The 25,174-nt window shown below is 43.6% G+C and overlaps 1 pseudogene; it reads right to left on the reverse strand.

Annotated features, from left to right (window-relative positions):
- Window positions 1–22,926: 22,926 nt before the first annotated feature.
- Window positions 22,927–23,044, reverse strand: LOC126210707 (5S ribosomal RNA; annotated as a pseudogene).
- Window positions 23,045–25,174: the final 2,130 nt, after the last annotated feature.

Raw genomic sequence — 25,174 nt, forward strand, 5'->3', positions numbered from 1 at the left:
GGCGCGCTGGTCGCACGTGGTCGCAGAGTCGATAATGCTAATGCCAGCCGCCGCCGCCGCAGACCACTCTCCCAAATTGCAAAAAAATGCTTAAAAGCGGAAACTTGTAACGCGGTGCGCAGCGCGCCACTCGGTACACAGCGCCGCCGCTCCCGCCCAAAATCTGGCGGCCGCTCGGCTAGCTGCCCCGGGGTACCGGACGTCACAGACCGCCAGCACCACAGAACGCGTACAGCGGACAGGCACCCACGACAGTGACGGATATCGTCAGACACCGATCACAATGTAGACCACGGGCATTGAAATCACAACCCGAGAAAGGGTACCGGATAAGGAAATGTTGCTTCTCCTCCGCAAGAACAATACGGGTTCAAATCTGAACACGATTTGGAGGTATACACGGTGAGGAATTTGGTACACACCGCTGCCACATCCGGCAGGAACGACAGCCGACCGACAACACAGCCTTTCACCTCAGCTGCACTAGGAGACCAAGGGTGGTGGCCTGTCGCCCTGGCCGCCTTTTACGCCCAGGAAACGTCCTCGATACTCATTTCAAGTAAGATCAGTGCACCTGGAGCAGTCCTGGAGGACTTGAACAAAGAAAAATACCCAGCCCCTACCTGGGATTGAACACCGGACTACACGCAGCACAGTTGGTGCTCTACACACATAACCTTCCCGGCCACAAAAAAATGATTCAAATGGGTCTGAGCACTATGGGACTCAACTTCTGAGGTCATCAGTCCCCTAGAACTTAGAAATACTTTAACCTAATTAACCTAGCGACATCACGCACATCCATGCCCGAGGCAGGATTCGAAACAGCGACCGTAGCGGTCTCGTGGCTCCAGACTGTAGCGCCTAGAACCGCCCGGCCACTCCGGCCGGCTCCCGCTCACAATTCTTAGAAAATTCGAGGAAATTTCCTTTCAGGAAAATATTTCAACATTATTACCATAGCTGCAAAAAGACAGAGAGAGAGAGAGAGAAGTAGCGTAAAATTCTCGCAATCATAATCGTAGCATCATTGGTTCGAATCTAGCTACGAGCAGCTTTATTTGTAATGGAAATGTTAATTAGAAAAAATACTGAATCGTAATTTTTTTCGTACAAATATTTTATTATTTTCGATTGTTAATCACATGAAAATTAGAGTACTTGCAAGAAAAAAATTGGCACAAAAATCCAAAACATAAAAAAAAATAAAATATACTTTTTCTAGACGCTGTGTGTATAATTTTTCCATTTAACAGCAAGGCAATTCGTATGTCTGTATCAAATTTTAATCTACACTCAAAACACACAAAAAATAATGCTATGACGAAAAATAGTATGTGTGATGTACATGCAGAGACAAACAAATGATTACAATTGCAAAAAATGCACAAAAATTGGATAGTCTATTGCAGAAAAAGAGCATCATAAATTGAGCATGTCATTAATATGTCGGTCCCGTCCTGGCCCTTATGCAGCCAGTTATTCGAATCGGCATTGGCTGACAGAGAAGTTGGATGTCTTCCCGTGGTATATCATTTAAATTTAAAAATGTTATGTAGCTTTTGTCCGCTGAAATGTTCATTAAGGGGCCGTGTACAAATCTGAAGTAAATCGGCCAAGAACTTGCAGAGATTTTGGTAACAAGATGAAACTTTGTTAGCAAAGATGTCGAAAAATACTCGAGCACTGGCCGTGAACAACTTATTGCTGAACGTAACAGAGACCCCATCATCACGGAGTTCAAATGGCTCTAATCACTATGGGACTTAACATCTGAGGTCATCAGTCCCCTAGAACTTAGAACTACGTAAACCTAACTAACCTAAGGACATCACACACATCTATGCTCGAGGCAGGATTCGAACCTGCGACCGTAGCAGCACCGCGGTTCCGGACTGAAGCGCCTAGAGCCGCTAGGCTACCGCGGCTGGCCGTTACGGAGTATGCCGCAGGTGAAGACGTATTCATTCCTCGCATTCCACTTATACCCAGTGATTTAAATATGCCCATTGATTTCAAGTGATTGCAGTTTCCCATCCCACTTGGGTTTCCAATGACTATCAACAAGGCACAGGGCCAATCACTTTATGCGGCAGGTGTTAAACATCGCCGGCCGCGGTCGTCTAGCGGTTCTAGGCGCGCAGTCCGGAACCGCGCGACTGCTACGGTCGCAGGTTCGAATCCTGCCTCGGGCATGGATGTTTGTGATGTCATTAGGTTAGTTAGGTTTAAGTAGTTCTAAGTTCTAGGGGACTGATGACCACAGATGTTAAGTCCCATAGTGCTCAGAGCCATTTGAACCATTAATGCCGGCCGCGGTGGTCTAGCGGTTCTAGGCGCTCAGCCCGGAGCCGCGCGACTGCTACGGTCGCAGGTTCGAATCCTGCCTCGGGTATGGATGTGTGTGATGTCCTTAGGTTAGTTAGGTTTAAGTAGTTCTAAGTTCTAGGGGACTGATGACCATAGATGTTAAGTCCCATAGTGCTCAGAGCCATTTGAACCATTTGAACCATTATTAAACATCGCGGGCAACTCCGGGCACTGCAGATAGTTTTATATAAAGAGGAATTTACTTAAAGGTAAAGCAGTTAATTCACAATGACAAGACTTATATGCTACAAACTCAGCTACTGGCGACGACGTTGATAAGCTAGAAATGTCTGTATTTAACAACTCTCGGAAATCTAACTTTGGAAGCAGATTTTTTTAGGTTCCTTTTACAGCTGCGCTGTACTGCTTTAGGAGACTAATGTCCGAGCACTGACCTTCAGATACTGTACACATGAAAACCAAAATCGAAGAGGGTCAGTTTGTAACGTTTCTTTGCAATCTTGCACTCCAACCTTCAATTCTTCGCCAGAAGTCATCAGTCTCAGGTGCAGCCGAGTGGCAGCCTGCCAGTCTTCTCGCGAAAACCCATGACAAGACTTTTCCAGTGGCTGGGAGATATGAAGGACGCGGAGGCGAGACCAACGGCCCAGCAGCTCCTGTAACGAGGTATAGTTCAGTCGACGTAAGTTGATCCCTGGCTCGGAGCGACAGCAAGGCTGGCCCACCTCCTCCAATAGCGTAACGCGTTTTTTTGTCAACGTCTCTATGGCAACGCTTCAGCGATGTCACTGCTCTGTAGACGGCTACTGTTTTCTTCCGTCGTCGTTAGCGCTTCGCAGTTGAAAGCTGGCAACAGCGCTACGAGCTGTCAGGGATCAGGCCAGGGCAGCACATATAATACACGGTCTTTCGTTACGTTGTTGGAAGATGGCGCCACGGAGGCCTCGAACACATGACACAAACAGTTCATTGATTGGCGACTCCATAGTGTCCTGCGCAAACAGTTCAAATAGCTCTGAGCACTATGGGACTTAACATCTCAGGTCATCAGTCCCCTAGAACTTAGAACTACTTAAACCTAACTAACCTAAGGACATCACACACATCCATGCCCGAGACAGGATTCGAACCTGCGACCGTAGCAGTCGCGCGGTAGCAGACTGAAGCACCTAGACCCGCTTGGCCACAGGGGCCGGCCATGGCACAGCCATCGCTATTGATATCTCAGATATGTAACACTTGGTGTCCGGCTCACCCGTTCTGGGAACCAGGAGTGATCATGTTCTGTATCTATCCAATGACACCCCATGCCGTCTCGCCAGCTGTGGGGCCTGTGATTCCACAAGAAGCTTTCACTCTACTCGCACAACATGATTTAAATTATTCCATACATCGTATGTGACGACAGTGGTGACGCGACACGACACGTGTCTTATGCTATGATTGGCTGACACAAGCGAAATGAGCAGGCGCCATGTTGGTTTATGTGTTTGTAATTTTTGATCGTTTGTGTTTGTAATTTTTGATCGTTTGCGTTTTCACACTTGTGGACTACGAAAAGAGGCAGTTTAATTGATGCATTGCGCTACAGATCTCTCCAAACCCACCGTTTTTGGTCCGACATGTCGTGCAAAAATATCGAGAAATCAGACGTCAGCGTTAAAAAATGGAATTCTCTGGAAGTAGGTTAGTTGATTATTGCTGGTAACCACCTGTGAAAAAAATCAAAATGCAATTTCAATACTAAATAACTAACAGTTATCAGTATTAGTTAACTACTGTCCCTCAAACGTAACAGCAAAAATACCAAGTTTTCGAAATTTTGTAACAAAAAATGCCAATTTCACGTTATATACTTACAAACTGTAGATTTCGCGTTACTCTTCGCGTTAAACGATTGGCATTTTAATTTACTCTAAGTCCACTGTGTTTAGGTCAATTGGCGTTTTTCTGCCTAAACAAGAGTGAGTTTCTAACATTAAATATTCATTCCAGTGGAATGTGTAACATAAATTGATATTTCTTATACGATATCAACCGTAGTGACAAATTTCCGTTTACGCTGTTAAACTGAATGATTTTTCATGACCAGATTGTTGAACTGCCAACGGATTAAAAGCCCTGCTCAAATGCGGTATCACTGCTTACATTCTCTTTACTCCGGTAGCAATAAAATTCTGCCAGGGTGTAGATGTATAAAGGTTTAACATGCTAGAAGAACCATTATTAAAAACACGGTAGTCTATTATCAGTAGCAAATACACGATGAGGTCATGATTAAATAAAACTTATCGCTACCGCTATATTGTCAATCGTGGGAAAACCACCACACAGAAAACTACCGTCGGCTGTTAAGTGCATAAAAAGGTAGTTTTAATATTTTAGAAACAACGTCGCTCAAAATATAATGGGTTCTGTCGTTAATATTTGTGACAGGTACGACGAAACGCCAAAAACTAATTTCAGCTGCGTTGACGGTAAAATGGCCCATTTTATCCCTCTCTGTTTATTCCTGTTGTTCTATTTCTTTTCCGCGCTTTTGTGTGTTTGCCCTTTGCCCCCCCCCCCCTCTCTCTCTCTCTCTCTCTCTCTCTCTGTCTGTCTATCTGTGTGTGTGTGACAGAGAGACCAGAAAGCGAGAGAAGGCAGGAAAGAGCCAAGTGTGCACGCTTTTTTTCTTTTTGTTTTCACGTTTGTTTCGCGTCCCCGGAATAATTACGAAATTAGCAGCCATTTCCTGAGCCAATTACCGCAGCACGCCGGCCCATTAGCGGTATTACGGCGCGCTGTTAATATAATTGAATAGTCCGGAATCGGCAATGGCACACGGCGGCGTGGGGACTTGTGCCGTATAAGCAGAGAACCCTGGGGGCAGTCTAGCAGTCCGACAGCTGCTGCTGCTACTGCTGCGCCCGAATTAACGCGAGCACTCGCCGCAACAAGTTCCTTCCTCACCATTACCTCGCACCCTTTATCAACTGTGCGACTCTGAGATGAGGTCAAATAGCCGGTGTTAATCACACCCACTAGACCACACGACTACCGGGATAATACAAACGCTGTGAGGCAAAAAAACACCGGCGAAACTCAAAATAAACTTCAACTCGTACATGAGGTAATGTGCAAGTAATAGGTGCGCTACTCTGGCAATTCCGAGGAAATCGGAAGAGAAGTTCAAAGCGCCTATTATGTGGCTTACGTATCTGTGCGTAACTACCGGACGTCGAAGTTAACGGGAAGCAAGCTTCACGCGATTCACCTCGCAGACATCACGTTGTGTGTCGCCTGTGATGTTTTCGACACAGGAGAGGACCGCCTGGTGTGCAGATCTGGCTACCGGTGCGACAGATGTTGTCCTTAATTACCCGTACGACTCCTCATCGGACACCTACTCAACTGCTATCTTTTCCGGACAAGGGATATTTCCCGCAAGCGGAGACGAACTCTGTAAAGCAGATTTGTGGACACGCAGCTCACTACATGTTTGCTAATGGCGAGAAAAGTATCCTCGATTTTTGGTAGTTCCTTAATGAACGCCACTGTGCAGTAGTTCGTAATCCAGAATCCAGACGATTTTTCTCCAATTTCCTCTGCAGTGTCTTCCTTAACCCACCCCAGAGCTGGGGTGTTCCTGTCATGTAGAATTGATCCCCGCCTCTTCCACACTTAGAACCAAAACATTCTCTGGTCATCGGAATGTTCTTCCCGGGAAAACTGCAAGTCGTTAGTCCAACAAGTCTGACGTCTTGCTGCGCCCTCCTGCTCGCAACGCCGGTTTCCTGCTATTCTCGGTGATATTAACGTAATAAAAAGCCACTGTTGTTCACTGTAGCACTTCTCCACGTTTCGTACATTTTTCCAGTGGAGGGTGGGAACGGGTCGTGATGTCCAGGCCCTGCCCACTTTGCCCCACGCTTCCGTTTGGCCGCCAGGAATGTTCCTACATTTTTAAAAAGAATCTTTCGCTCTATTTAAAGGAAGTGGTTAGCTTCCAGGTTCCTATGACGAACCTCTATGAGGCGACGGTTTGACTCGCGCTCAAACTTAACTTTTAATCTATATTTTGCTTATTACTTGTCATATTCTTTAATTTATATGACATTTGGGAGGTAATATAGTTAAAAAAACACATGTATTTACTTGAAGTTTTTGTGAATTTCATGTTGTGTATTGAACCGGGGAACTAGAAACGACGGAGAGGCTTCGTCTTGCCGTAGCCCTCCCAGTGGTTCACAACCCTACAACAGGCCACAGCAGTCCACCCATCCCGCCGCCGCCCCACACCGAACCCGGGGTTACTGTGCGGTTCGGCCCCCAGTAGACCCCCCCCCCCCCTCCCCACTCCCGGGAACGTCTCATACCAGACGAGTGTAATCCCAAATCTATGCGTTGTAATGATGTTCTACGCGTACTGGAGACAGTTTTTGCGCAGCAATCGCCGACATAGTGTAACTGAGGCGGAATAAGTGGAACCAGCGCGCATTCTTCGAGGCACATGGAAAACTGCATTAAAAAATCATCCACAGGCTGGACGGCACACCGAACCTCGACACTAATCCGCCGGGATGTTCGTGCCAGGGACCGGCACCAGCGTGTTAGACCGCGCGGTTAGCCGGGCGGCTAAAAATAGTGTTCTCCAGCCTCATTTTCACACTTAAACACTAACTCTTCTTATCGCCCAAATAGCGGTTGGATCTTTGATTACAACATAATTTTTGAGCAGAGTTTAAAAAAAAAAAATTGCAATCCATAGAAGAGCTACTTCGGTAGCTCAGATGGTAGAGCACTTGCCCGCGAAAGGCAAAGGTCCCGAGTTCGAGTCTCGGTCGGGCACACAGTTTTAATCTGCCGCTGCAGAGTGAAAATCTCATTCTGGAAACATTTCCTTGCAGTATTCAACCACATATCATTGCTCGAGAAAAGCAGCGAACAGCGGACGGACTAAGTTTTGTTTTATTTGAGTATTTAATATTTTGATTTACGTATCTTGAAACTGATTGAGTTAAATTTTCAGTATTCGTTCGATTTCTACGTTTAGTCCAGGAAATATATAAAACCGAAAATCGGTTATTTCAGAAATTGGTTAATTTGAGCGCTTTTATCACTCAGGTTAAATCGACGTTGGAAAACAAAACCTACATAACCGAACACCGATTGTTTCAGTGATAACCGCCATCCCTATGTTAAAGCAGGTCAGCTTTGGATTCCGGAAGCCTGGAAAGCTTTATGAGACCCTTACCGAGCGAGATGGCGCTGTGGGTAGCACCCTGCACTCGCTTTCGGCAGATGACGGTTCAAACCGTCCGGTCGTCATGTTTAGGTTTTCCATGAATTCCATAAATCGCTTCAGCCAAATGCCGGGATGATTCCATTGCAAGGACACGGCCGACTTCCTTCCCCATTCTTCCCTACTGCAATGAGACCGACGACCTCGCTGTTCCTCCCCTCCCGCGAATCAGCCAACCAACCAAAGCGAACTGGTCAGCCTACTGCATCTGACTAGGGGTTGCGCTGTCAATCCGACGTCACTACCCAGCCATATGTTTGCGTACAAAGTTTCACTGCAGCACACTTGTCAAAACGAGGGGTGCAGCCAAATAAAGAAACCAAAATTAAAGGAGTCTGACGAGAAATTAAGAATTGGGGAATATATGTTGTTGTTGTGGTCTTCAGTCCTGAGACTGGTTTGATGCAGCTGTCCCTGCTACTCTATCCTGTGCAAGCTTCTTCATCTCCCAGTACCTACTGCAACCTCCATCCTTCTGAATCTGTTTAGTGTACTCATCCCTTGGTCTCTCTCTACGATTTTTACCCTCCGCGCTGCCCTCCAATACTAAATTGATGATCCCTTGATGCCTCAGAATATGCCCTACCAACCGATCCCTTCTTCTAGTCAAATTGTGCCACAAATTTCTCTTCTCTCCAATTCTATTCAATACCTCCTCATTAGTTATGTGATCTACCCATCTAATCTTCAGCACTCTTCTGTAGCACAACATATCGAAAGCTTCTGTTCTCTTCCTGTCCAAACTGTTTATCGTCCATGTTTCACTTCCATACAAGGCTACACTCCATACAAGTACTTTCAGAAACGATTTCCTGACACTTAAATCTATACTCGATGTTAACAAATTTCTCTTCTTCAGAAACGCGCTCCTTGCCATTGCCAGTCTACATTTTATATCCTCTCTACTTCGACCATCATCAGTTATTTTTCTCCCCAAATAGCAAAACTCATTTACTACTCTAAGTGTCTCATTTCCTAATCTAATTCCCTCAGCACCACCCGACTTAATTCGACTACATTCCACTATCCTCGTTTTGCTTTTCTTGATGTTCATCTTATATCCTCCTGTCAAGGCATTGTCCATTCCGTTCAACTGCTCTTCCAGGTCATTTGCTGGGGAATATATACCAGTCACGAAATGGAGCCTAAGTTCAGCAGAGGAGTGTGTTTATGAGGCAGCTTAAAAATAAATCGGTTGGTGTCTCGGGAAGTAGCGCGTTAGACCGCGCCGCTATCTGGGCTGGCGAATTTCACGCTACTTGACTACTTATTACTTTTAATTAAATTTAATTATTAGAGTAAACATATTTATATCGACAGGTAAAGGAAGATACGTATAGAGTTTTTCTGAAAATAACTCCCTGTCGTGATCTGCGAAATCCTTTAGACATAGCAAGTACGAAAAGAGTAGATACACTTGTACTACAAAAATTACAGCGACTCCCCTTAGCGGGATTCGAACCGTCGCCTCGTCCACTACGCCCTTGCAAATTGCAAACGCTAACCAGTTGATCACAATGACTTCTTACGACCTATACAACGGCAGATACAAGTTACATAATAGACGATTTTCTAGGAATTGCTAGAGAAGTGGACCTAACTATTTGCACGTGATGTCTTCATGGCCTACTATAGGTGTACAAAGTGCGGCCGAGCGGTTCTAGGCGCTTCAGTCCGGAACCGCGCTGCTGCTACGATCGCAGGTTCGAATCCTGCCTCGGGCATGGATGTGTGTGATGTCCTTAGGTTAGTTAGGTTTAAGTACTTCTAAGTCTAGGGGACTGATGACCTCAGATGTTAAGTCCCATAGTGCTTAGACCCATTTGATTTTTGAACTGAATCCGTGATCCCAACGTTGTGGTCTCCTCACTGTGAAACATATCTCCTCTGTTCATCATGCAACCACAACCCCTAAAGCTATGCGCTTCACAGCACATGTTTATTGGACATTTGTTTGTTGTTTTGGTCCATACTGCTACTTTTGAAAGGCAGCCGCAATTTCGATTTGCCAATGTGTATCTGGAGTCAGTCCAAACAAATATTGCTCATCGCGCCTTGCATATGACGCCAAGTGTCGACGGAAAGCGTCGGATTCTTTCCCGGTACGAGCAAAACGATTTTTAAAGCGGAATTTTACGTGGCCATTCGACAGAACGGACCCAGTTTACCCTTGTGCCCTACTGGCGATATGTATTAATACTGACAGTACAACACGGAGAATAGCCTGTACTCCGGCACCGACTGCGTAGCTCTGGTGCCTAGCTGTAGTGCTGAGCGCGGGCTAGGCAGCAAGCAAGTCGCTGCTGGCGCTCGGGGTATTATCCGTGTTCTACTGGCGCTTTCACACATCGCTAAAAGGAACAGGACACAAGAGTAAACTGGGATCGTTGTGTCGAATGGGCAAGTAAAATACCGCTTTAAAAAGCGTTTTGTTCGTGCCAGCAAACAAACTGGCGCTTTCCATTGACACTGGGTGTCGCTTGAAAGACGCGAAGAGCAGTATTTATCTCGGCTGATTCCAGCTACACATTGCAAAAACGGAATAGGCATTGTATCCCGAAACACCACAGAAAATTGCGCATGACGATTCTTGGAAGAAACGACCGCTGTATATACATCGAGAAAGAGGTTAGGTTAGGTTAGGTTGTCTGGGGGAGTAGACCAAACAGCGAGGTCATCAGTCTCATCGGATTAGGGAAGGACGGGGAAGGAAGTCGGCCGTGCCCTTTCAAAGGAGCCATCCCGGCATTTGCCTGGAGCGATTTGGGGAAATCAGAGAATACCTAAATCATGATAGCCTAACGTGGGATGCAACCGTCGTCCTCCGGCATGCGAGTCCAGTGTGCTAACCACTGTGCTACCTCGCCCTGCCATCGAGAGAGGGGGGGGGGGGGTGAAGGAGTAGACATGTATCAGAACTAATAGCGGAAACTGAGACGGGTGAAAATATATGGTAATACGAGGGGCCTTAAGAAACTTTTATTCATGTCGCCCTACGCTATGACCACTGTGTCAAAAGAGTGTGGGGTATTTCTAAAGCAGTGGTTCCCAACGTGGGTGTAATTACGTTCTATGAGTAAAATGAAATTTTCTGAGAGGTAGAAACAAAACGATTCGACTCTGTTTCAGTCACGAAACTAAATTATTTTCAAAAAATCATAACTATTATCAGAATTTTGTAAATCTCTAATGCGGCTTATATACGTTATCAATAATTACTTTTTCTCAATTAGTACCGTTACTGCGGTGGAGGTTACAGATTCCCCAAATAGTCCACCCACTACAAACATGTGTACTGCTTTGCCCCGTACATCACTGATGATAAAAACTAGACATATACGTAACAAATGCTAAATATCTCAAGAAAATATCTTCTCCAAGTTGTAGATATTACTTGCAGTAGTCAAGGAATTGCTTCGTTACTCGCTTCGAAATAGATAAATTAATTAATTGACAGCACGACACAGCAGTAAGTACATATGGGCTGCCACAGAGCTGTGCACAGTTTTAGTATTCTAATTCTTCTTCTTATTATTATTATTCTTCTTCTTACAGCATTAACAGTCTGAACTCGTCCAGTTTCTGCCAGTTCGGAAGTAACAAGTACTGTAATGAAGTGATTTACGAACAGTAGGCGTAGTGGACGCATCCGAACTTGTTTGATTTTCAATGGGGTTGCAGTGTACGGCTCAAGCAAGTGCCGTAATGGAGAGGAGCAATGCAGGGGAAGAATGTTTTGTAACAAGTGTGTACCCGATACTGTGGATAGTTAGCTTTCTTTCCTGTGAAGGAGTTGTTGAATTCCTTCGTCATTCATTTTAAGACACACACACGCACAAACACAAACACACACACACACACACAAACTAAATATGATTCACCTTTCCATAAAAGTGTTCCAAGAAACGTCTTTCATTCTACTGTTTAGGTGGATACTAAAGTTGGTGATAATGAGGGAGGAAGGCAATAGATGGCTCCCCTCTCGTCAAGGAATTGAACGATTAATAGAACGCTACCATCGTTGTTTACGGGGATTTTGTGACTATGTTGAAAAACAGTGTCATGTGTCTGTGTCACTGTGAAGTTCAGTGCAGCATTCAGAAGAAGTTACTTGGCCTGCCATAATAATGTGTATGTTACTTTTTGAAACCTCCCCCCCCCCCTCCCATAGAAGCAAAAACGTTCCAATAACCATGGACACGCAAACGTGCACGCCAACACAGACTCCATTATGAAGTGCTATCTTAGTTGGTACACATATATTTCAAATGTAACTTTTCGATCAAGTCGCCACGTAATTGGGCGCAAATTAAAAAAAAAATGGTTCAAATGGCTCTGAGCACTATGGGACTCAACATCAGTGGTCATAAGTCCCCTAGAACTTAGAACTACTTAAACCTAACTAACCTAAGGACATCACACACATCCATGCCCGAGGCAGGATTCGAACCTGCGACCGTAGCAGTCGCGCGGTTCCTGACTGAGCGCCTAGAACCGCTAGACCACCGCGGCCGGCTGCGCAAATTTCAGCCATGCCTACCTACACAAGAAAAACAATACTGCTTCAGCACGTTACATGTTACATTGTGAACACTCGTACCCGTGCTGTTCTGTAACCCTACGAACGGAAGTGCTGTACATTTCGTGTTCGAATAGATTCGAGACAGAAAAATCCACAGAACTGTCTTCAGACTATGTTGTATGTTAATGTACACACCATGGTCGATCTACCCATCTCGGACCACATTGGGGGGTTAGATGATTTAAATCAGCAACGAAATAAGCCGGTGCCTCATAATGCATTTCCCACATTCCCCAACTGTGCGCCACGTGCGGAGTCCGAGCCGAGTTGGACAGAGATTTAATCTTACATTTTACCATTCAAATACAGTTTTATAGTGAGGACAATATTTCTCACCGAGGTCGTAATGACACAGTCGCAGATATCTCGCAAACGGCTTGTTTTCGGACGAAGAGCAATGGATCGTGTTTGCTTCTATTATCGTATACTTTCAACCACGCCCGTTTTTGCTATTAATTATGACACACCCTGTGAGAAAAGGATGAGGGTGAAAATTTTATAGTCAAAAGAGTTTGGAACGCTTCTGCAGAAGAAGCTATTGATGGTAGGATTGCTGAGGAATATGGGCTGGGCGAAGGAAATGAGAGCGGAACAGTGTCCTAGAGATGAAGCAGAGGTTTCAACTGAAGTAAAGAACACCGTATCCCAAAATAATACGACGAGAAAGTCTGCTTCCAAAGGACCAGTACACAGTGGGAGATATCAAATGGTCGATGTCACGCTTGGAAAGATATAGAAATAAAATTATGGTCAGCAAAGCATACTGTAACGTAACAGTAGAATTCATATATCGTAGTACACGATAGACATTGTTAATAAACAACACGATACATTGTATCTTATATTGTGTTATTGTGTTATTCATCGCCTAACTCCATTAGGAATAAACTGAACGTCCTGCATTCATTATAACCTTACTAACGTTACAAAATCAACAATATAAAAGGGACGGTGCAAGGCCAAGCAGTTACTTCTACTTAGAGTTAATATGTTTGTTGTCAGTCCATTTATGGTCATGAAGAATGGAATCGAGGACTGAACAGTAGCTGACAGACGGCTGTCCGCCTCCAGTAGCTGAATAGTCAGAGTGACGGATTGTCAATTCTCTGGGCCCGGGTTCGATTCCCGGCTGGGTCGGGGAATTTTCTCCGCCCATGGACTGGGTGTTGCTGTCATCATCATCATCCTTTCATCCTCCATCGACTGCAGGTCACCGAAGTGGCGTCAAATTGAAAGACCGGCACCCGGCGAACGGTCTGCCCGAAGGGGGGCCCTAGCCATACGATTAAATAAATAAACCAGACGGCTAACCCGACGCACTGCCACGGAGTTCCTATTGCAGGTTGCCTATCTACCGGCTTCCCAGAGCAACAAAAATTTGATTTTCAATATTTCACACAGTTATTAACAGCATTTAAACATTTCAAATGCTTTTATGATCTACTCATTAATAGCCATTGTCTTACGTTAAAATTTTGACAGAATAAGCCATGTATTATAGTTAGAAACTTTCTATAAAAGATTTAACGGATATAAGTGCAAATATTATACCTTAATATGTACACACACCTGTGGGCTGGTCGTTTTTCCTCTGCTTCGAACAGTCTTCCCGCAAAAAAGACACAAACTTTACGACCTGATGTTTCCTGCATGGCCGTAATGCACCACTACGCGGACTACAGCTGTTAGTATAGACTAACCGTTTTGCGTCCACGTGTTCACCATGCAAACACCTGAACTGCTGCCCAAGGGAAATAAACATTAATGGCTTGCTCATGCCACACGTATTTCGAGGTACTACCCAACCTAAAAACATAGGACTTGTAATGTCTACAGTTATTAGTCTGCAAATGGCGTAAAAACGTAAGTGCACCGTCCACAGCCACGAACAGAAATATCTGTACTTACAGCGGTTACATCCTGCATGTCTGAAGGCTACGTAACTCGCAGCGCATAAATTATTCAGACTTAACTTATCCAGTATTTAAGAATGGGAGCATTTAGCCACTTCCAACAAATTTTACAGTCAATTTCAGACCTTTCGAAAAGTTTTACTCGCTGACAATCTCCACAAAAAATGAAGTAAATGCGTATATTACATTTTCGCTGTTCATGCAGTAAAAGCCAGCATCAGGAATAATTTTTTTAATATATCACTTCTTTACCACTGTTCCTAAGTATTCACAAGACATTTTGCAGCAGATACTATTCACATCTACCAGTGAGTGTACCTGAAAAGTATATGATTGTACGGCGTTTAATTCAGGAGACGTAATGTCATAAACATCACTCGTGCTGTGTTTAATAATGTGTGTAGCTAGTGACTTCCAAGAAAGTTTAAATACAATTCCGAACTTTGCTGAACTTTTTCTAGATTTATAGGTTTTACACACTTAACGTCAGATATTTAATACATTAACTCATTTGTAAAGCAATCAGACGTTCGAAGTGTTTCATACAAGACACTTCGAACTTTTGAAGAACCGGGGCTGGCAGGTTTCTGGTATAGCTCAATTCAAAAACATTGAAAAATATTTCACGTCCAATTCACAACAGTAGCTCACAAAGCTCTGGTTTCTCTTGCTGGGGAAACGACGATGCCCGGGTTCCCGGGTTCGATTCCCGGCGGAGTCAGGGATTTTCTCTGCCTCGTGATGACTGGGTGTTGTGTGATGTCGTTAGGTTAGTTAGGTTTAAGTAGTTCTACGTTCTAGGGGACTGATGACCATAGATGTTAAGACCCATAGTGCTCAGAGCCATTTGAACCATTTTTGAACCGACGATGCCAATGAATCCGGTGGGTATGAAGCGAATGAATGCCGTGCGTACACCGATGCCAGACCACGCGGAGCTTATTCAAGGAGCGGGTAGAGACCACGGCGAAAGGGAAGCTGGCGCTCGCCGTCTGCAATATGCAGTTCCAATCCCGGCTCTCTATTGTGCTGTGAGATCCTCTTTTGCAGCACTGCCCAATATTGGTCGATAAAAAAACAGGAGCTGCCTGCACGCATCTGAGATTTTTTTCCCCCTTCCATTATTTGACTTGTTTCCCTTATTTCCTACGGAATAAACATGAGGCAGAGAATTGTATGCCGCAGTATCTGCAATGTACCTGCTTTTAGGTGATACACTAAATGAACTGTATAACGAAGATTTTATCGGATAGTGACATGCCAAAAATTCAATCACGGACGGTTTAAATAACGTTGGCGCCGTACTCGGAACCTGACATCGCCATATTGTCAATACGGAGAGCAAGAGGAGAGTACCACATCGCGTGCGCCTGACTGAAAGTAGTGGACGTAAATTCGTTTAACGTATAGCGCATTAATAAGCGAAAAATTCACTACTGGTCGGTTACAATATTGGCAACAAATCACTAGAACCATCTTACAATTATTAACTGTAAGATATCTAGGAGTAACCGTCAAAACTTACTTAAAATGTAATGTTCACATAAAACATACAGTAGGAAAATTAGAAGCCAGGATGAGATTTAATGAAAGAGATTTAACGAAAAAGATTTGATGAAATTCCAACAGAGCACGTTCCGGGAAGATGCGGGAAGTATATTACTTCATCCCACATACGTCTCGCGAAATGACCACAATGAGAAAATCACAGAAGCCAGAGCTGCTATGAAGATTTACTGGCTGTTCCCGAATGGAACAAGGAAAAGAGGAAAAGATGCTGGTACCAGCAATACCCTCCGCCAAGTAACGTAAAGTGACTTGCGTAGTACAAATGTAGATGTAGAAACTCGCAGCGGACGCCCTGCTTTGTCATAAAGGCGACTTTAAACCGTCGCAGCCTTTCTCTCCGGCATCGGCATCTACAAACTTAAGGATGCCATGATATGCCACTGCCAGGTAACATAGCTAGATGTAACTGGACCATACACCATTCGCGCCAAATCGGTTACAAGTAAGTCAAAGATTATGGCAGTCTCACAGAAATGAATACACACAAGAACCATATCACTGTAATATATCGATACATCGGAGTACCTATACATTAATAAAGCCAAATGTGAATATTGTCACAAAAATATGTTTGTTACTTCGCAGAAAAGTAGCACGATATTACTGGTATGGAGAACTGGGGTTGGAGTGCCGTAATGGTCACGCAAATAAAGAACCATTAGACAGGACACACGATCAATCGTAAGCAGACAAGTGCAGCGAGTGGTACGTTTGCATAACAACCTCGGTGTTTGCCGTTATTGTCTCCTGTGTGCAGTACACTTTGCAAAGCCGTGCAAGATTTCATCGCAAGAGTATGGAGAGATGGTGTACATTCTGGGTTTCTGTGAGGGTAATGCGAAATCTGCTGTTGCCGAATATAACCGTCAGTATCCTAATCGTAGGATTTCGAGTGCCAAAACATTTATTGGAACATATCGAACATTTCTAGAAATTGGTACTCTTCCCAGTATTGTATTCATTCCGAAATACATCGTGACGTTCAAGAAGAGGAAAACATTCTTAATTCAGTAGAGCGCAGTCCTCGTTCAAGTACAAGACGCCTAGCTACCCGAGTGAACGTTTCACAATCTAACATACGTACGATTCTTCATGAGCCTTTTCATGTGCAGCAAGTTCACCATTTAGAGCCACATGATTGTGCCAACCGTTCGCACTTTTGTAACTGGTTAAATGGAAATGTGTAGCTCTATCGCTTAATAATGTTCAGTGATGAGACAACCTTTCTAAGAGACAGCATCAACAACATGCATAACATGCATGTCTGCACAAACTAAAATCTCCTTGTCACGGTAGTATCTCAATTTCATCGCAGATTCAGTGTCAATGTCTGGTGTGGTGTTGTGTGTTACTGGGGCCGTTTATTCTCCCGGGAAATTTAAATGGTGACATGTACGGTAACTTTTTACTACAAGACTTACCGCAGCTTCTTGAGGATGTTCCTCTGGAAACAAGACTCCACGTGTACGTCCAACATGACGGGGCACCTACACACTTCCACTTTATGGTAACAGCTTATCTTAATCAGCAATCCCCCACAACGATGGACAGGTCGCGGGGGCCCTATCAACTGGCCTGCCAGATCCCCAGATTTAACACCGCTTGATTACTGCATCTAAATGTGGATGAAAGACATCGTTACGAAATTAAAGCTGAAACACGAGAAGAATTTATACAACGCATTTTCGATGCCGCCAACGTCAATAAGGAACGAGCATGGTAAATCACGAACTGCTACTCGCGCGGTTCACTCCCGTGCGAATCTTTACCTTCAAATGCAGGGAGGAAATTTTGAACACTTGCTTTAAATCCACTCTGAATGCAAGAGACTGTTATAAAATTGTTTACATTAATTAGTAAGTGCATTTTTGATAGTGAAATCCTACAATAAAGATATTTTTCTGGCATTTTCCTGAGTTTTTCAATTAATATAGATCCTTAATTACGGATCTGATCCCATTACTTTATTTACGTTTTTTTGTTCCAAATAACCTAAAGAATACCCTCCAAAAACCGTGGGAAAACCTCGTGACTCACCGTGTATAATTATAGGATCTTTTCTTCTAGTTTTGACCAATGCTACCTCTTGTACGAATGTGTGACACTTTTCTAAACACCCTGGACTAAGTGTACTGATGATGTCCTCTATCCATTAAAGGCTGATGTTATTATATTATCCAGCAGAGCATTTCACTATGCCAGAAGGACAAAATCGCTTTTAGCAAACTTAAGGGAGGCTGTATGTAAAATTGTGCAAAAACGTTGAAAATTTTTATGCCACCAAGTAGTTCTGCAGCATGATAGAAATATTGTCTCTAATTTCCAGAGTTCAGTTCCTGAGACAAATGATGTAAATGGGATCTTGTTTCAACCAACGAGTGCCACGCCCCATTTTCTACATGACTGTCATTGTTTGCGATTTTTTATTATTTCCTGCCATCAGAGCAGACATCTGTAGAGCGAAGAAGGAAGTCAGTCCATTTACGGTGCGATAAATAACGATTTATTAAATAAATACACACATGGTGGAACATAAAACCCAAACGACAGATTTAATTTGTCATTTAGAAAAGACTCCCAAAGAGCACATTTTGCTCCTCTACTATTGTTGAAATTTGCTTGTCTGGTGTTCAGTGAGGGTAACATTGGAAGAACCAGGACCCTTATGAGATCAGGATTTGATGCAGGTTACTTCAGTGAAAACTTACTGAACAAGACGGATGATGTGTGTATAGCTAGTTCTGAAATATCAGTGAAGTATATTGCGAAAAGGTCACGCCAGCAGGATCAGACTAGAAGATAAGAGCTACATAAGACCATAGAGATCAACTGTATGATGATGGCCAAAATTGTGGAACATGTTTTGGCATAAATTCTAATAAAATATTTTCTGCATCCCGCAACTTTCACTTTTCAATATAGAAGTAATATTTTCTGCTGAGCCATTCTCAGATAAAAAGCTGAAATTTGTTACAAACATTGTAAATATTATAATCGTGAGGCATAAAATTCTTCGAAATGCTTTACCGCCAAATTTATTTAAATTTTTGTGAAATAAAAATTGCTGTGTACCATATAGATAAATTCAAAAAATGTTGAGAGCGTCCTGATATTAAAAAACTGAAACACAGATTTGTTTATGTAATTACTACATCTACATCTACATACATACTCCGCAATCCACTATACGGTGGGTGGCGAAGGGTACCTCGTACCACAATTAGCATTTTCTCTCCCATTTCCACTCCCAAACAGAACGAGGGAAAAATGACTGCCTATATGCCTCTTTACGAGCCCTAATCTCTCTTATCTTATCTTTGTGGTCTTTCCGCAAAATGTAAGTTGGCGGAAGTAAAATTGTACTGCAGTCAGCCTCAAATGCTGGTTCTCTAAATTTCCTCAGTAGCGATTCACGAAAAGAACGCCTCCTTTCCTCTAGAGACTCCCACCCGACTTCCTGAAGCATTTCCGTAACACCCGCGTGATGATCAAACCTACCAGTAACAAATCTAGCAGCCCGCCTCTGAATTGCTTCTATGTCCTCCCTCAATCCGACCTGTCAGGGATCCCAAACGCTCGAGCAGTACTCAAGAATAGGTCGTATTAGTGTTTTATAAGCGATCTCCTTTACAGATGAACCACATCTTCCCAAAATTCTATCACGAACCGAAGACGACTATCCGCCTTCCCCACAACTGCCATTACATGCTTGTCCCACTTCATATCGCACTGCAATGTTACGCCCCAATATTTAATCGACGTGACCGTGTCAATCGCTACGCTACTAATGGAGTATTCAAACATTGCGGGATTCTTTTTCCTATTCATCTTCATTAATTTACATTTATCTATATTTAGAGCTAGCTGCCATTCTTTACACCAATCACAAATCCTGTTCAAGTCATCTTGTATCCTCCGACAGTCACCCAACGACGACACCTTCCCGTACACCACAGCATCATCAGCAAACAGCCGCACATTGCTATCCACCCTATCCAAAAGATCATTTATGCAGATAGAAAACAACAGCGGACCTACCACACTTCCCTGGGGCACTCCAGATGATACCCTCACCTCCGATGAACACTCACCATCGAGGATAACGTAGAATAACTAACAACATTTGGAAAGTCATAAGTACAGTAAACTTTGGGAAAATGTTCCTCGTGTGGTAATACGTGTTTTGAAAGTATCCAGCAAATCCTCAGATGGAAACCCAGCTCTAAGCAAAGAAGGGAAAGCAGAAAGATGGAAGGAGTATATAGAGGGTCTATACAAGGGTGATGTACTTGAGGACAATATTATAGAAATGGAAGAGAATGTAGATGAAGATGAAATGGGAGATACGATACTGCGTGGAGAGTTTGACAGAGCACTGAAAGACCTGAGTCGAAACAAGGCCCTGGGAGTAGACAATATTCCATTAGAACTACTGATGGCCTTGGGAGAGCCAGTCATGACAAAACTCTACCATCTGGTGAGCAAGATGTATGAGACAGGCGAAATACCATCAGACTTCATGAATAATATAATAATTCCAATCCCAAAGAAAGCAGGTGTTGACAGATGTGAAAATTACCGAACTATCAGTTTAATAAGTCACGGCTGCAAAATACAAACGCGAATTCTTTACAGACGAATGGAAAAACTGGTAGAAGCCGACCTCGGGGAATATCAGTTTGGTTCCGTAGAAATGTTGGAACACGTGAGGCAATGCTAATCTTACGACTTATCTTAGAAGAAAGATTAAGAAAAGGCAAACCTACGTTTCTAGCATTTGTAGACTTAGAGAAAGCTTTTGACAATGTTGACTGGAATACTCTCTTCCAAATTCAAATGGTGGCAGGGGTAAATTACAGGGAGCGAAAGGCTATTTACAAGTTGTACAGAAACCAGATGGCAGTTATAAGAGTCGAGGGACATGACACAATCTGTGTACTGAGCAAGCAGTAAAGGAAACAAAAGAAAAATTCAGAGTAGGTATTAAAATTCATGGAGAAGAAGTAAAAACTTTGAGGTTCGCCGATGACATTGTAATTCTGTCAGAGACAGCAAAGGACTTGGAAGAGCAATTGAACGGAATGGACAGTGTCTTGAAAGGAGGATATAAGATGAACATCAACAAAAGCAAAACGAGGATAATGGAATGTAGTCAAATTAAATCGGGTGATGCTGAGCGAATTAAATTAGGAAATGAGACACTTAAAGTAGTAAAGGAGTTTTGCTATTTAGGGAGTAAAATAACTGATGATGGTCGAAGTAGAGAGGATATAAAATGTAGACTGGCAATGGCAAGGAAAGCGTTTCTGAAGAAGAGAAATTTGTTAACATCGAGTATAGATTTAAGTGTCAGGAAGTCGTTTCTGAAAGTATTTGTATGGAGTGTAGCCATGTATGGAAGTGAAACGTGGACGATAAATAGTTTGGACAAGAAGAGAATAGAAGCTTTCGAAATGTGGTGCTACAGAAGAATGCTGAAGATTAGATGGGTAGATCACATAACTAATGAGGAGGTATTGAATAGAATTGGGGAGAAGAGGAGTTTGTGGCACAACTTGACGAGAAGAAGGGACCGGTTGGTAGGACATGTTCTGAGGCATCAAGGGATCACAAATTTAGCATTGGAGGGCAGCGTGGAGGGTAAAAATCGTAGAGGGAGACCAAGAGATGAATACACTAAGCAGATTCAGAAGGTTTAGGTTGCAGTATGTACTGGGAGATGAAGAAACTTGCACAGGATAGGGTAGCATGGAGAGCTGCATCAAACCAGTGTCAGGACTGAAGACCACAACAACAACAACAGCAAATCCTAATAAAATTACTTGACGAAAAAATTGAAAAATCATCCAGATTATAGCCAATAACATAAAGACAGCATATGCAAAATTTGGTTCAATTATCTGTCAATCAGTAAAAGCTAGATTAGCGTGCTTTTTTGTGCGTGCCAGTGCATCTCAAGTGTCCCCCTCTCCCCCGTAAAGTACTCTGGAAAAGAGATGTTTCCCGCTAATGCCCTTTCTCGAGTGATTTGTCTCTTCATTAAAAATAAAAACAAAAAAGGAGGCCGCAGCATGAATTGCAGTAGCGGAAGCAGAAATACGAGATGAGGCGGGACTTGACGTACGGTGCATTAGTGAGACAGGGACGGGAGACAATGAATGGGGGGATAAGAGAGAGACAGCGGCGGCCGGCGCCCATCTGGCAGCGTGGGGTCGCGCCGGCCGGTCTGTGCCGGCCCGTATTTCACGGCCCCTGGCGCCAGCTGCGCCGGTAACAATTTTCCGATACGTCCCGGAGCGTCCCGCACGGCTCAATACGCGGACCCGCGGCACTCGCGAAAAAAATACGCGGCGCTCCTTCGTGCGAGAGGAGGGGTTCCCGCGTCATCGCACGCCCACCGCCACCCACCCCCGTTCCCCCCACCACCTTACACACACCCACTGACTGCACCATTAATAATTCTGTAGACGGCCGCGTGCGTGATGGACTGCTCAAAATGGCAGTCGCGAAACACCGGCGCAGGATTTGGTTCAAAATTTACACCTTCTGCCTTTGATGTACTGCTGCGCGCGTGGGCCGTAAAATTCTGCACTATACGCATTTACGAAGTACCTAGTCGAACCTTTGATCGTAATCCTTTTCTTTTTTGACCCCGTGGTAATAGCCATCTAGTATCATACCCTAACTCAATTTCCTTTTCCCGACTTGTGCTCTACTCCCTAATAATGATCGCCGTTCACCTTTTTAGTTCGTCTTTGTTTCTTCAGCCGCAGAGCGCTTCGTTTCTTCTTCGTTGCATCGAATTTTTCACACTTGTAAATGTAATACTTTCTACCCAAACGAGCCCTCTCTCAGTTACGACATTTTTCATAATTCTTTTTTGCTTCAGATCTACTATTACGTTTGAGCTCTCTCTCTATCTTACTGTCTGTCTCTCTCTCCGCCGTCAATATGACCTTTTGCCAGTTGTCAATAAAACTTCAAAAGGAAGAATGGGTAGGAATTAGCACTTTATCTGAAATTCATTCTAAAACTAAACTCCTGCCGAACAGACCATGAAGGCCCAACGGTACCGACCGGCCACCGTGTCGTCCTCAGCCCATAGGCGTCACTGGATGCGGATATGGGGGCATGTGGTCAGCATACCGCTCTCCCGGCCGTATGTCAGTTTCCGAGACCGGAGCCGCTACTTCTCAATCAAGTAGCTCCTCAGTTTGCCTCTCAAGGGCTGAGTGCACCCCGCTTGCCAACAGCGCTCGGCAGACTGGATGGTCACCCATCCAAGTACTAGCCCAGCCCGACAGCGCTTAACATCGGTGATCTGACGGGAACCGGTGTTACCACTGTGGCAAGGCCGTTGGCCTGAAATTCATTCACTGTGGGGAAGAAAACTGTCTCATCAACAACAAAATATGTACCAACAGCGGTTGAGGAAAATAATCAGTGGATCAATCTATGTCAGTCTGCTGATCAATAGATACATCCATGGTAAAGCTCCAGTAAACGTCATCATAATACAGACAAATCCAGAATAGCAAAAGGAATCGTGGATGTACATTCCATATCACTAAAACTATTCTCAGTAGTCCTTTTCAAGGTTTCCAAATCCTTAAACTGGAAAAATCAAGAAGGAAAGTGCGTAAATGGAACTACTGTGAACCATCAACGCTTTATGTGACACTACAGCTGGATTCTGCTGCACATAAACTCCAACAACTAACAGACTAAGCCGATGGCATTTATTTTGCGTAGATGAAGAAGACAATAGTTCTGGTGTGGTATTCATATTCACGGTGAAAGGATATCACTTACAAGTTTCACTGGTAACATAACTTCAGCAAAAGCAGGGAAGAATTGCAGGATACACTTAAGAGATTCTGGAAAGATTCAAAATCATGAAATATTCAATTTTTACTTTTCTGCATTTTAAAAATCATTTTATATATAATTTATTCAGTTCACAAGACTACAAATATTTTTATATTTTTGACATATGTTCTGCAGGGGCGTGACCCACTGTGGTACTGTTAAACTGCTGTCAAATGTTGTACTGATGAATTAACATGCTCATCATGTACATTTTAGTGATGTGAGAGAAAGTAAGTGTTGCAAAGTAAGTGTTGTGGCCAACCTGTGATAGTTCGATATATATCGCTCGCTCGATTGTCGTGTTTCATCATCATTTACTCTTTTGTAATTCTGAAAATATTTGTAGTGAATAAGTCTCTGTTTTATCGAAGGATAAACAGGTAGACGATATTACTGTAAACAATAAAGACGATAACCAAGAGTGTGAACTTAACGTTGCTGGTGCATCTGCCCACTGCAATGAAAGTGAGAAACAAAGTATTTCGCAGAAGAACCTTGGTTCATTTAGCGAAAAGTACGAATGTTTTATGAACGAATCGGATGTGAATGAAATATTTTATATGTCAGTCTCAACGGAATTTTTGCAGACTATTCAGTGTAGTACAGTTTGCAGATCTATTCAGTGTAGTGAAGTAGGTCTGGAAGTCTCTATTAATAATCACGGACGAAGGACTTGCCAGTGAAATGGAACTGAAGTGTGGTAAGTGTTCATACAGGATCTTCATTGCATTTTAGCTCAGCGTTTGGAATTCCTTCCTAACATGCATCCAAAACTATTACAAAGACACTTCTTTAAATTTACTCTTCAGTGAAGTATCACAAGTGCGATCAATAATTTGTCCTTACTCTTTTATATTTTAGACATAATGGTCCAGGAGCATTTTTGAATGGATTTTTAATCCAATTAAATTCATCAAAATCGTCGCTGAAATACTTTCCGAAGTGAACTTTTAGTGTTGCAGGGTGGTGAAGGAGGCAGACTTTTATCTCGACTGCAAGTATCGGATTGTATTACGTGTCCTCTAGCAGTGAGACTAACGTGGGGAACATAGCTAGTATGCCACGGCATGCCGCAGCTCTAATTCCTTTGTGAACGCCTCCACTTCTTCATTCCAAGATATTACAACTGCCTAGTCACCTTGAAGTGAAGTGCTAAGAATATTTAGTTTCTCAGAAGTGGCAGCACGACACAAAGTTTTACGCCCCGCCTGGGCCCCTCAACACCTATATAGGACTGTTAATGACTGGAAACATGATGCCTCGTCGGACGAGTCTCGGTTCAAATTGTATCGAGTGGATGGACGTGTACGGGTATGGAGGAAACATGAATCCATGGACACTGCATGTCAGCAGGGACTGTTCAAGGTGGTGGAGGCTCTCTAATGGTGTGAGGCGTGTGCAGTTGGAGTGATATGGGACCCCTGATACGTCTAGATACGACTCTGACAGGTGACACATACGTAAGCATCTTGTCTGATCAGCTACATCCATACATGTCCATTGAGCATTCTAACGGACTTGAAAAATTCCAGCAGGACAATGCGACGCACCATCCGTCCAGAATTGCTACAGAGTGGCTGGCTGCCGAACTACCGACATATGAACATTATTGAACATATTTTA

This window comes from Schistocerca nitens, chromosome 10 (genome assembly GCF_023898315.1).
Source record: "Schistocerca nitens isolate TAMUIC-IGC-003100 chromosome 10, iqSchNite1.1, whole genome shotgun sequence".
Taxonomy (NCBI): domain Eukaryota; kingdom Metazoa; phylum Arthropoda; class Insecta; order Orthoptera; family Acrididae; genus Schistocerca; species Schistocerca nitens.